The 14,037-nt window shown below is 37.1% G+C and overlaps 1 protein-coding gene across 2 annotated transcripts in view; it reads left to right on the top strand.

Annotated features, from left to right (window-relative positions):
• LOC121640329 (phosphofurin acidic cluster sorting protein 1-like) overlaps positions 1 to 14,037 on the top strand; it is a 56,029-nt gene that overhangs the window by 16,304 nt on the left and 25,688 nt on the right. The gene's annotated exons all lie outside the window — the stretch shown is intronic.

The following is a 14,037-nucleotide window of genomic DNA, read 5'->3' as shown; positions in this document are numbered from 1 at the left end:
TGTTGTATGAGCCTGCCATCGTTTAACGGAGCTATTATACCTTCAAAATAGATTGATTAGCTCTTTTACGGAACATTTATTGAAACACACTGAAAAACACAATAAGGCTGTTTGAATTCAAAAAGATTCAGTTTGCAAATGCTGGCTACATGTGCAAGCACACATATAAGGGATTGGCAGGACAGATGATGGGCTTCATCTGAACAGAATATTCTGGTAAAAACCAAATGTCTTTCATCCACCAGCTGAGCCTCAGTAGCTTCTTTAACCCTCATGTCCCACAGCACATTTAGTTATCATGCGTAACTTGCAAACCACTTGTCCTAAATTGTGCTGAAAGCTCTCTACGAACAACAAAAGCAGATGTGGATGGAAAGATTAGGATGACAAGAGTCCATCAAAGCCATTAGCCGATGAGAAGCCATTTCATGTAATGTTGCTATCTGCTGTATTTACATTTACTTTTTGTTTCAAGGTGAACATTGCTATGTGTTTTGGATTTTTCAGATCATAAAACATGGTTAGGCGATAAAGTAATCATTATTTTTTATTATTTCATAAAAGACAAACCCTCTTTATTTTAAGCTGAAGATGTTTCTTTAGCAGCTCCTGAAATATAGAAAAACTAGCAAAACCTTTGCATGGATTAATAAGGAAGTAAATTATAGACAGAGCCTACCACGGGCTAGAAGTTTATTATTATTCAATATTTTGTGTATTAAGCTGCTGTAAGTAACTTACTATTTTCTTTTAATTTTCTCTTTGTTACTGTTTAAAACTGCTGATGATTTATAAAGTTTCTAGCTCCTGATGGCATACTAGACCAGGACCTTTGTAAAAATAAGGGGCTGTTGAGGACACATTGATGCTTGTAAATTAACACTTAACCTTAATTAATCCCAGGTAGCCTTATTAAAAACCCTCTTATAATAGATGAGTTGGGAAAATATGAACAACAGAACAGAGCATGTTGTCCTTTCCATTTGTTTAGTTGTTCCTTACCTGGATGTTTAACCCTCATTATGAAGCGATGTTCAACAGTTGCAAATCTAATTTTTCTTCACAACATTCTGATATCTTTTTATTTTATTATTATTATTGACATGGTTATGTAATAATAAGAATTGTGTTTGCATGATAATGTCAAAAATTACTGCAACTTTCAAAAGCTGCTAGCATGGCCACACGCTATTGTTTTCTTATATAATCAGTTTTAAACTAAATTTACTGAAAGACCTTAGTTATAGTTATGTTTTTTGGTCTTCATCATGGCCAGTATTTAAAAACAGTAATCAATGCTGGTGCAGTCCAGGAGATATTGCAGTGAAAGTGATATTTTTATATTATCAGCCAGTATTATTAGTATTATGTATTATGATATCAGCTCAGCCAGCAGTCAGGCATTCAGACAGACTGACTCTGGCTTCCCTGTTGGGAGGGCTGCAGCTTCAATCAATTCATGCTATATTAAAAGCTGCTGGTTTAGTGTTGCCCTGTTCCTCTTCCTTCTTTTTTTATTCTCTCTCTCCCATTTTTCCCTCGTTAGTCTCTCAGAGATATTGGTAAAGCCTTCATGCATATTGATAAGCTGAACCATAATTAGCTTTCTCTGTGTGTATGGTTTTTAGCTTTCCCACTTGAGTAATAAGCAGGCAATGTTATCAGTTTCCAATGTGTGTGTCAGCAGGGCTAGAGGCTGTGCTGCATGTGGACAAACACTGATAAGACGTGAATCGAGGCACAACTATGGCTTTGTAGAGATTATATTCCAGCGGGCTGCTGCTGTCTGTATGCCGTCATCATCCCAAGGTTTCCCCACAACTCTGAATAGTAACTGTTTTATCCGAAGGCTGATAACACTGTGGGCTTCAGTGTTTTCAGAAGATGTGCATTTGAGTTCTCACAAATATAAATGGCTTCGCAGAATTATTAAACAGTAGCCTCAGATGTTATTGTTGTGGATTATTTCCCAGACAACACTGCAATTGTATAAGTAGGTGAGCATGATGAAGGATGCTATGACACCGAAGGTGTTTGACTTCACGTAATCTTTTGAATCAAACAGAAAATAACATTTCATACAGAGCTGATGTAAACAAATAAAAAGATTTGTTGACTTTCTAGCTTTTTCTGGAGCAACTAAGTGAGTAAATCCCACTAATGAAAGCTAAGATGCTGTTAAAAGCTCTGGAATGAACAAGTACGTGAATGTTACATGTCACGTTGGTGCTTACCGGGTCATAAGTGAACTTTTATATTCTAGCTAACACAAACATTTCACAAATTACAAACCTTACTTTTTCTCTTTTATCTTATGGTTCTTCCATTTTCATGAAACCCATGATAGCTGAAAAACTGAACTGGTTTTATAATAAGGATGGGCTTAAATAAAATGTTTCTGATAACACAAATTGCAGAATTTTAGGTGAGCTCTCTTGGTCTGTCAGTAAAAGTAAAATCAGATGCAACTGTGGTTTTCAAGGCAATGAAATATTTCTGAGATGAAACCACAATCAATCTCCTACTCTGTGACTCAGACGATGTTGAATGTGATTCCTCCCACTAGCAGTTGACATTTGCTTTTCTTAAAATAACTTTTCTTTAGTACTAAGTCATTCAAGAGCCAAGCCAAGCTAGAATCAAGCACACAATCTCTGTAGATGATCGGGCTTTAATTCAAACTGAACTAACATAAATGCTAATCTTGACAGAGACCCTGTACCATCTTCTCCAGATGTTGTGATTCTGTGAATGTCTGAAGTTTAAATCTTTCCTGAGATTAAACCTTTTGTTAAAAAAACATCAAACTGTTTTAAAATGTTATCTGGGTTTAGTTTGTTTATTTTATACAGGAATACAGAGGTGTGAAAGTGCAGTGTGAATTATTCTGAAGACCTTCTTTTTCACTATAAATAATGAAGATAATGCGCATCTATAGGCATTGCCCCAAACGGCTGTACAGTCATCTAAATATAAACATATAAAAATATCAAATATGAAGTGTTATATTTATCAACAATGTGCTTTGCTTTACTAAAAATGGAGAGGCTTCTTGAAACCTTTTGTATATTTCTTCTATCATTTCATTTTTGTACCTCTGGAAGACCATTTTGATATGTGTATTTCTTTTTTGTATTGTTTGTCTTGCATCCAAGGATATTTACAGTTTGAGTTTTTCATCTTTATAAATGACGTGCAGTGCTGCTTTTTTCTATCTTACACACACTTGTGCCAATAAATGCATAGAAAAGCAACACAGACTGCAGGGTTTCCCCCATTTTGACATGTGGTCTGGGGATCCAGCCGCTGACCCTATGATTTGTAGATGACTGTGCTTCCTTCTAAGCTACAGCCACCCATAGAGGGTTTAGAGCAGGCATGTCAAACTGGTCCAGCAAAGGGCCGTGTGGCTGCAGGTTTTTGTTCCAGCCAGCCAAGAGCACACAGTTTGACCAATCAGCTGTCTGAAGACTGAGATCAGTTGATTGAATCAGTCAAATCTGGTGTGCTGCTGCTTGGTTGGAACAAAAACCTGCAGCCACACGGCCCTTTGCTGGACCAGTTTGACATATGTGGTTTAGAGCAATAAGTGCATGCTCTGGTAAAGGAAAATTCTGTTAAAGTTGAATTTAAAACCGGAAATAACCTGTTAAATTATAATAAGAAGAAGAAATTACAGGCAAATTATTCTTGAAAAGAAATGTTCTACCTCTGTGTGGATGGAAAACTGACATTTTTAAGTAAATGCTCTCTGTACCAAACTCCTTCATGCATGAGCGTGACAGCACGCTGGTCTTCTTTGCTAACAGCATTTGTCAGACTGTTCTTTTATGTTGTGTATTTGTTCTCATGTTATTGGAGCATTAGTCTGCTGCACTACTGTGAGCAACAATAGAGGAAGCCTACGCCTCACTGGAGGCTGACTACTGATGTGACCAGCATGCTAATCATCTGTCCAGGCTTAGGGATGGGGTGGGGGGTATAGCCTATGCGCACACACAGACACACACCTACGTATCCACACTAATTTTTTTTTTCTCTCAATTTGACCTCATCCCCATGTCTAGAATGTAAAGAATCACCTCTCTTCAGTTATTTAGCTCTTGGCTGCCTAATGCCATACCCCATCCCACCCTACATGGCTCTGTTAAGCCCCACCTCCTCTAGCAGCTCATTGTCTGTCACAGAGCTGTCAGAGGGTCATGGAAGAGAAGCAGAGCAGACTGCAGAGCTTTATGACTCATTCTGTTCTGCAGGCAGGTTGTACTCCTTTAAAGGGGCTTCAGATGAAACATGTCATATGTAGGCCATCCATATGTTCAGCAAGTTAGTAAATGAAAAGAGAAAACAATCTGAACACGGAGACCCCATCCGATGACCGGCATGTTCAATACCACAGCCTGTGTCATCATGTTGCCCACTCAATGAAAGCAGTGCAGAATAATACAAACAGAAAAATACGTTCTTAGGAGCTGTTAGTATTTATGCGTTATTGTAAGCTAATTACGATCCAATGGAAATACTTGAGTTAAACCAAATAAATCAGATAAATCATCCCGTGATTAAACATTGTTTTTATAGGATTTAACCTGCACCTTTAGCCGATTTTTATTTGGTAACAGTAATGTAAATGGGTTCTGGTAGACATTTGTATGCGCCTTACATGTGTCAGAAGAATTCACTTTAAGTTTAGGGCCCTTTTGGACCCATTCAGAGATATCTGTACCTGACAGTGGGAAGCAAACCTCTCCTGAGAGCTGTTTTGGGCAAAACTCAACATGGCCAGTTTAACTTTTAAAATGCAAATCCTCTCTCAGATTTTATAGCAATGTTTTTAAAAAAAAAAAACAATTTCAGCATGTTTGGCTTTCATCAGCACTGAAATTAACTGCTTTTCCTTTTTTAGCCATGTCAGATTGAAATAAGGATCATTTTAAACCTTATCTTAAATGACTCTTGACTTAAATAACTTTTGAGTCTGAGCCACATAACTAAAACCTGAAATAAAGCAGTCAGTTAGGAGCCATAGGACAACTTCTACAGTTACACAAATTACTTGCAGTAACCCATATTTACTCAATTATGCCAATATTATTACTTTCATGCATATAATTTCCAGCTCACTTTGCTTCCGCTTTGTTGGTATTTAAGTCACAGCAATGACATTTCTATTTATAAGACCAACAAATTGCAAAGAGAAACTATTAACCAAACAGCATGCTATTTAGTTAATTAAGCTACTGTTTTAGATTCATTTTTATGCTGCCCTGCCACTCACAATCAGCTGCAACAATACACATTAAGAGCTTTAGATGAATTATGGTGTTTCCATCTTGATATAAAAGCAGGAGACACATTTATTCAGGACTGCTCTTCCAAGTTGTTGACATCTTTACAGGCTGTATTCACTCAGCCAAGAGCTATTTTAAGACTGTTGTTACAGATGAACCAAATGCTTGTTACCGCCTGTAAGATATTGTTTATTCTCTCTTCCCATCTTCCATTCGCCATCAGACTATCTTTAATCTCTTTGTCTTTACAAAGTGTTAGCTCGTGTCTTTTTCTCAAGTTAATTGGTAAGAGCATGTTTGTTGTTGCTCTGCATGTTTGCAGATGTACATTAGCATGTGGTAGGGAGGCTGCCGATAAGCTTATTGAGGACCTCGGGATCAAAAACCACCCACAAATATGATCTTTTAAGCCATATGAGCTCTGAGCCTCGCCCACAAAACACACACACTTTCAGAGTCAGAAACAATTGATGCAAGGATTAATCATTTGTTGGCCATCAGCGTAGGATCACCTGGTTTGGGGGAATTAAATGCTATGAGAATGTTTGCCTTTATGTTTGCAAGTTATTATTTGTGCATATTTGTACGTGAAGTCTCAAAGCCTTGCTATAAATCAGTGTAACTGGGAAAAAGTTGTGACTGAGAATGAGATTCTACTTTTTTTTTCCTCAAACACACAGAATCATCTACTTATCAAATACTAGTGTGTATACTTAACACCTCAGTGTATGTCATCTTCATCAGGAGGGGTTCAAACTACTATTCAAGTTTAAAAGTATCTTATGTATATATCTATTTTTATAGCAAAATACCATAATATACCAACTTCACAGATATGCAAACGCTCATACGGCTGTTTTTAAACATTAAATCTGTATGGATCTTATATAATTATGCATAAAATGCCCTCAGCAGCAAATGACATTACACCAAAATGTCAAAGAGCAAATTAACCCTGTAACATGGACAGAATGGTTTCCTGGTCATAAACATAGTCATAAACTGCATATTATGCCCAACTCTAGGTCTAACATGCCTGTAGGAAAACCCTCAGGGTAACTGTCAAATTGACATTTGATTTATTTTTCCTCCCTTTCATTAGTTACGTTTACATAGACAAATATTTGATCTATCCAAGTAAATCAATCTGATCAGAGATTTCTGCTGGCATGTTTACATGGTGATCCAGTCAGCTACGTTTACATGATGGACAGATTTAATGTGATCGTAACATTCGTAATCCTTAATTCGCTCAGTTTCTAACAAAAACATATCTGCCACAGTCCCGTTTTGTTTTCCTGCCGCCATTGTTCAAGTCTTCCCTAAAACTCACTACGTCACGTAACCCCCGTGTGGTTCAAGCATGTGCAGAGACGACATCCACCACAAAGCGATGGGAATGAGTGGATGCATGGTTTATTTTTTTTCTGCTGATCCAATCGTGAAAAGGTTGAAACCACCCCTCTTGATCGGATTGAAAATTCTTTCTGATCGAGGCAGATCACATCAGCTGACATGTTTCCATGAAACATTTTTATTCTGACTGGACGTTTGATTGTATTAAAAGTGCTCTATGTAAACGTAGCTAGCGTCCCCTAAATAACACTTCATAAAGATTTATATCAGAAACATAACATGAGTAAATTTGCAGAACAAACCCAACAATGTGCTTGTATATGGAAAGCACCAAATCCTGTTGGTGTGGGCAAAAAGAAAAAAAAAAAAAAGTCTTCAAGGTGCTGTGATCAGATTTGAGTTGACAAGATAGCACGTGCCTCAGTTCAGGCCTTTTGAACCCTCTTTCAGATGCCTCAGATTCCCATTTGGTCTGTGGGTCATTGTCACAGTATTAACGCTTGTCACTAGTAATGATCCTCACCATGAAAGTTGGGTCAGTTTGTCACTTCATTTAAGGTTTCCTTGTTTGAAGCCCATGGGAGGAAATTGCATATGTGCAGTTGCACAATGTCAAAACAGGACTGCATGGGGCCTTCAAAGTGGAGCAGGATCACAGTTCTCAAGGTGATTATTTAGATGTGTGTAATCATCAGTAGGTACAGTCTTGAAATGAATTAAATTAAATGAGTCCTTTCAAGCAAATCTTATTTTAAGAATATATTTGCACGAATGTTTTCTCTGTTGTGATAACGCAGCTATCATTTCCTTAAAGTTTCCTAAAGTGATTAAGATTGTGTTTCTCTGTGTCCAAAACACAGACTGGCTTTTTTGTTCAGGACAGACTAATCCATGTAATGGCATGATGAAGAGTTTGTGGGAAAGAATCAGGAGAAGCTCATAAAGATGGAGGGTTGGACCCTTTTTGACAGCGACAGACTGACATCAATCACAATTAATGAGTGGAGGAGGGAATGTCATGTTCCTTGATGGGAGATGGGATGAAGCATGTGCTTTGGGGAAAGAGAGATGGACAGGCTTTATGTAGGGAGGGAAGGACAGCAGTACTTTGTACAAAAGTAAGTGCAGAGTTAAAGCTCTGATGGCAAGGGTGTGATCAAATGTGAAGGAAGGGGTACAGGAAAACAACTGGTGAGAAAACAAAGATGATAAAACAAAAATAATAGAGGACGATTTGGTAGTTGGATAGGAGAAAGGAAAAGAGCAAAAACTGAAGAAGGTTAAAAGCTGAGGAAGTAAAATAAATGAGGAAGCAGAGTGAATGTGGATGCAAGGCTGTTTTTCCCCCTTGTGTACTTATCATGTTGTTTTTGCTCGTATGACTTCAAGGTCACACCTCCCATGACTGACTGTTGTCAAGGGAACCATAGGTACCATCCTTTTAAAGCGACAGACATTCCCACCCACACATGTACTCATACCTTTAAACATCCAGTCTTATCATTTATTCACTCTGGATCTTTGTAATGATAACCTTTATTTACAAACACTTGCATCAAATCACAAAATGGTTTATTGTAGTTTTAGATGGCAGCCAACACTGCTTTAATGCAGATGTGTCAGCAAACACGAATACTATTAAAAGCTGGATGAACATCTCTCAATATTATCAGATAGATATAATAACTGTCATTAGGCAGGTAGGCTGCTAGTCGTGTAGGTTTGAAGACGACTACTTTAGTGTAACTTACATTTATACAGCAGATGTTCATTACATAAAATGGTAGTTATAATCAGACTGTCTTTAACAGCAGCTGAATCCACAACCCCATGCTGAGATCAGTCTTTCTTCTTTGCTCAGAGTTGCCGTAAATTGCTTCCGATTTAAGACTTTAGCCACAGGTTTTTTTCAGTCTAGCAAAAGAAGCATATATTTCTTTGAAATATTATTCAAATTTATTTCCATCATTGGAAAAATTGTGCCCGTCTTACATTGATTAGTAAGTCATTTTTTAGTAATCCATTCAGTTAGAAAGATCTTTTTGCTAGTTTAACCCCCTTACAGTCAAATTATATGATAACATTGAAAGAGATGAACAAAGCATTTAAATTCAAAACAGTCATTCACCCCCCCCCCAAAAAAAATTATATATATATATATATATATATATATATATATATATATATATATATATATATATATATAAAACTTGCTTTTCTTTCCATTAGACCAGTACCTGATAATCTTATGCCTTCTGTGTGTGTATAATTCTTCATCTTTCTAGAAGCACAGATATACAGCAGGTCTATCAGAGACTGGGCTTTCCAGAAAATCATAGGTCAACCAACCCACAGACATCGAACCATTTGCTACCTCCGTCAGCTCCCCTGTTTCATCCACCCATGCCTTTTTTTTTTTTAACAAAAATCAACAAGGAAATATCAGCTGCCGGGAAAATAAGAGGCGATATCTGTCAAAGGTGCATTAAATATTCAGCAGGGGTGATTCAGTCTTTTTCAGCTTGTCCTGTAAGTCCACAGAGTTTTTACAGCAGGCTTATGCACTTAACGAACCACTGAGAACACACACAAACACACACTTTTTTAAACACACACCCTGCAAACCGACATCCACATTTACTCTTGTCTGTTCCTGGCTCTTATTATGGAATGTTTAGTGACAGAAAGATGGTTTCATAACAAAACATGTGAGCACAGAGCAATCTCAGCTGTGTTTTAATATGATTGATTTATAGATAAATATATTTATGATTTCATTTTCTTCCTAACTGAGCATATGAAACATGCAAACTTAGTGTGCTCTGTCTCTCTTGTTGTTGGAAAAGGTTGTGAAATTGCTAAGATGCACACGTCAGAGGAAGTGAAACTGATGTGTTACAAGGAAAAATGTGTCAGCACATGTCAGTTTTCCATCTTTTTTTTAAAGTTTTGTTGCCAGCAGCATTTTTTAGGAACTGCACATAGAGATGTTGCCACTTTAGATTGAATTTTTGCTTGTGGTGACTGTGGCTTGGCTCAGACGTTGTTGAAGATTCCCTTCAAACAGCCAGATAAATCTGTATTTTTGTGTATTTTCATGTACACTGCTGGTTTAAAGTGTATTGTCTGAATTCACATAAAAAAAACTGGAGAATCTTTGCATTACAGTAAATGCATATATGAACTTTTTCCCCATCATTTTGCAAAACTGGGATCCTGTTAGAGGAAAAAAACAGCAACAACAAAAAAAAAAAACATGGCTCCAGGAGATTTCAATTCTCTTCAGAATTAATCAAAATCCTGTCTTGGGTACACCCAGGAAGACAAATTGGTTTGTTTTATTTTCTGCAGCCTGTAATTATATCTCAGCTGTTGCCCATGAACAAGCAGGTTTGTAATTATTTGAGCAATAAAGCTGAAGCAGGCATCCCGGTTTCTTTATTTTTAAAACACAATATACGTCTGCAGAGCCGACTTGTAGGCACAGCTCTGCCTCTCACCATCGTACATTGATTCACTTTTCTTTGAGTCATCTTCCGCTCTCCTTGTCAGTTCTTTTGCTTTGATTGATTATAATGTGTAGTGACTGCTGAAGTGCAGTGACAGGCTGACTGTTGAAGATAAAGGGTAGAAGTCAGAACTTTACCACGAAAGAAGTGCTGGTGGAGGCGGACTGTTTTGACCTTTTACCATGTGATTTCCCCTCACCCGCTACTATATAGTGGCTGCATTGTGACTCTGTAGCATTGGTAGAGTTCAAGTATCTGATACTCAGCCTTATGGTGGAAAACAATGTTGCAGAATGTCTCTGTGATGCTTTAATGAAAAGCTTGTTTGCAGGATTATCATATGCAGAAACCACAGTGACACTGAGCAGCAATAAAGTACAGTTTACTATACATTACCTTGTCCAGCTGTTGCATCATGCTAGTGCTGCACTGCTGAGCTAGTGAAGTGCTTTAGCACTGTTTCTGCAGCCATGACTTGGCACAGATTATATTCCATGTTCCAGGAGTTATAGGAGCCTTTCACAGTAATAACACCACAGCTATGATTTGAAATGATGAAGGTCCCAGCAGTTCCCATAAACATTTACCGTCTAGTCAGCTTTGTGATTGATGAGTCTGTGGGAAGGAAGTAGTACTGAGCTGGTACATGAGAAGATGACTTCATATTAAATATCTGTTAAATTGACATGATATAAAGTAAAGATTACCCGACTGAAAGATGTGTTATAGTTGAACACATCCCTATAATGTTGCAAGGTATGGGTTCAGATTTTAATGTATACTTTTTAGCCTGCTAGATCTGAATACCAGAGTCTAGCAAAAATACTGTCATGTGAAAAAAAAAAATACCATTTCCAGTTGCAAAAGTAAAACAGTTGCTGTTTCATTTCCGTTTTTTTGTGTTAACTCAACCCACCCCCTCTTTCCTCACCACTAATTGTTTTCAGCTCTGTCCCAAATCGACCCCTGACACCCAGCCTCTCTATCCTCACGCCTCCTTCACTCAACCCACTCAGGTCCAGCAGGCATAAGCAGAAGCTGCATTTAGCTGCCCTCCTTTATCAGAAAAAAAAATTGATTTGTTTGTATTGATAGGTTTAGCCTTTCCTGCCCACTTTGATCTTGTGCTGGAAAGCTTTGGCTTTGGGGAGAAAAAGGCTCACAGTGCTTTGGTGCTGAGTTTTCCCAGTCGTTGCATCAGCAGTTGAGGCCATTTCAGCGTCTGGAATGTGAGCACTTGTAGGGAAAGATGAAAGGCAGCAAGTGGGGGTGGGATTTGGTGGAAAGCCCAGGTGAGATGAGAGGGACCTGAGGGTGGAGAGATGTGTTTGGATGAAAAATAGTGTTTTTTTTTTTCCCCACTCCAGGTGCCTTTAATCTCTGTATTTTCCATTAGATGGGAGTTAAAGTGAGTCTGTGTATGAACGCTTCACTTTAGATGTCTCCATATAAATTTACTCCTGTCTGGACTTTTGATCCATGTTGAGTTTTCGCAGTTATAGTTGCTGTTTGTGTTTTTCTTTTCAGACATCACAGTAGCATAACATGGATTTTTAACTGTATATTCCTTTGATTTATTTGTGTTGTGTTTATGTACCTCCCCAAGTCAGTGATGTTATTGTAGGTTACTGCATATAATAGTCAGAAATAATTGGTCAGGAAGCATTTTTCTCTCCTAAAAGAAAAATATCCTAAAAATACCCCTTCTTTTTTTAATATTTGCAATGTCAGACAGTTGATGTGTTTCTCAACGCCCTGTGTCAGCTGCCATCACCACATCTATTCTCTTTGTTGATGTCTCCCTACATTTTCATGTCTAGTCCTCTTTTTGTCTGATGTGAGTTTCTACATCTCCTCTCTGTCATATCTTTCTTTTTCTTCCCTCCCTTTCCTTTTCCTGTTTCCTCTCCTGTTGTTTTATCTGTGATTTCTTTTCTTTATTATAAAATATAATCTTTGACATTTTGTTCTTTCTGTATCTTTGTTTTTATGTATTTAGTGTTTTTCTCTGTGGCCTCAGACTGGGTGCTCTACTCTCGGTCTCTTAAGCCCTGCAGATGAATTATTGAACACACTGACCCCTGGCTGCACATCTGCCGTTGGGGTATAGTGTCTGTGTGTGTGTCTCTTCTCTGTTTAGTTTAAGCTCCTAACAGACTTCAGGTCTTGCATGTCACCCTGCGTTTTTGAACAGTTAAAGTGTTTGTGTCTGCCTTGTGTGGCTCTGTTTTTCAAAGAGCCAGTTTTCTTCACTTTGTCTCCAACGGAAAATGTCCAGTGTGATTTAGTGTGTACGTGTACTCTGACGTCAGTGTTGGGTTCCGCTGGAAAGAAAAAAAGAGAGACTTTTGACTTTTACAAAAATAGCAAACTATTTTCAGAGCCATTGTGGGCTGAATTGAATCAGCTTGTCATCAGATAAAATGCTGAACTGCACTTATTCCTTATTTATTTACAATCACTGTAATTAAACTACATTATAATTTTATAAAGATATGCAAATCGTTTCCTCCTTTTTTGTGGTTATGACAAAATGTGGTTGTGGTGATGCGTACTGTCACAGGAATTACTAACATGGTGGTATTGCATACATTGGCAGGTGTTTATGAAAATTTCTGTCTGTCAGATTTCATTCATTCAGCTGCTTTGCAAGGTGTTTACTGGAATAAAAATAAAAGATAAATTGTCATTAGTGACTACATGTGTAAACATGTATGAAGTAACGACTGAGTTGTGAGCCAGAATTCCAGGTCTGATAAGCTGTTGATTAACTGCAACATTCAATAGGTTGCACATTTTTATTTTGAAGCCTTGTGGTTTAATAGTACAGAAGATGATAATGTGCTACTTTATGATGCTAAAAGTTCACTGTAAGTCTGTAAATAAGTCTACAACTGTGAGGAGCAGGTTTTTTAAGGGGATAGACTTAAAAAATTTTGTGTGTTAATGTTTGCTGGTCAGCTGCTCACCTGGGAGTTGCAATTTCTCAGCTTTTTCATGTTTTTTCTTCTTCGTGCGGCCATGGATTGAGCTTGCAGACAGATCCTCCTGCTGCTACAGCTTGACCAGTTGTCTTCCTTTATTTCACAAGTTATGTTTAGCTCATTTGGCTTCTTCCACTGGTTGGGTTTGTTTTGGTTTTTAGACAACACCTCTGTCCATGCTTCATTCTCATTGGTTGTTAGGAAAATGATTGTAGTAGCAGTTTGCAGGGTGATTGTCCAAAATGTCTCATGTCTAATTTTATTCACAAAAATAAAAAAAAATGTATAGAAATATGATACATTTTAAATATACATTATATATTTATTGTGTAACAAATATTTATAGTAATACAAGTTGTTTTTAAATTTTAAAAGCATCTAAATTAATATGATTTAATATAAATAATAAATATGAATAGAATGTAAGTTGTGTCTTATTCATATATATTTATATTTATATATGAATAAGTAAATATGTATAGTTATTACATTTCTAGCTCCTCATATATTTTTATATTTATGATATATATATGTTTTATCTAAATTAAATGTACCAGTGAACTTAGAAAATGGATAGAATTTAATGTTATTGTTGTTTTACGTCTTTCTACTCCTTTTCGAACATGTAGATTGACACATCAGAAGCGTTTCCCTGCAGCCTTTAAAACAATCTTTGTGGTTGAAAACAATCACATATATTTATGTAAATCATACTGGTCACCTTTCATCTGGAACCGCTGGGAATCAGGCATTCTAGCCACCCTAAGAAAGTTGTTTTTACTTGTTTTTTTTTTTATCAAAAGTTGAGATCCTCATATTTTTTCTTTATTTTACAAGCTCAATGTTAATCACATTATGAATAAAGATCAAGATGCAACAAAATCCTGAGTGAAAAAT

Source organism: Melanotaenia boesemani, chromosome 5, assembly GCF_017639745.1.
Source record: "Melanotaenia boesemani isolate fMelBoe1 chromosome 5, fMelBoe1.pri, whole genome shotgun sequence".
Lineage (NCBI taxonomy): Eukaryota > Metazoa > Chordata > Actinopteri > Atheriniformes > Melanotaeniidae > Melanotaenia > Melanotaenia boesemani.
Note: the sequence above shows the minus strand (reverse complement) of the source record. Positions and strands in the feature narration are given on the sequence as shown.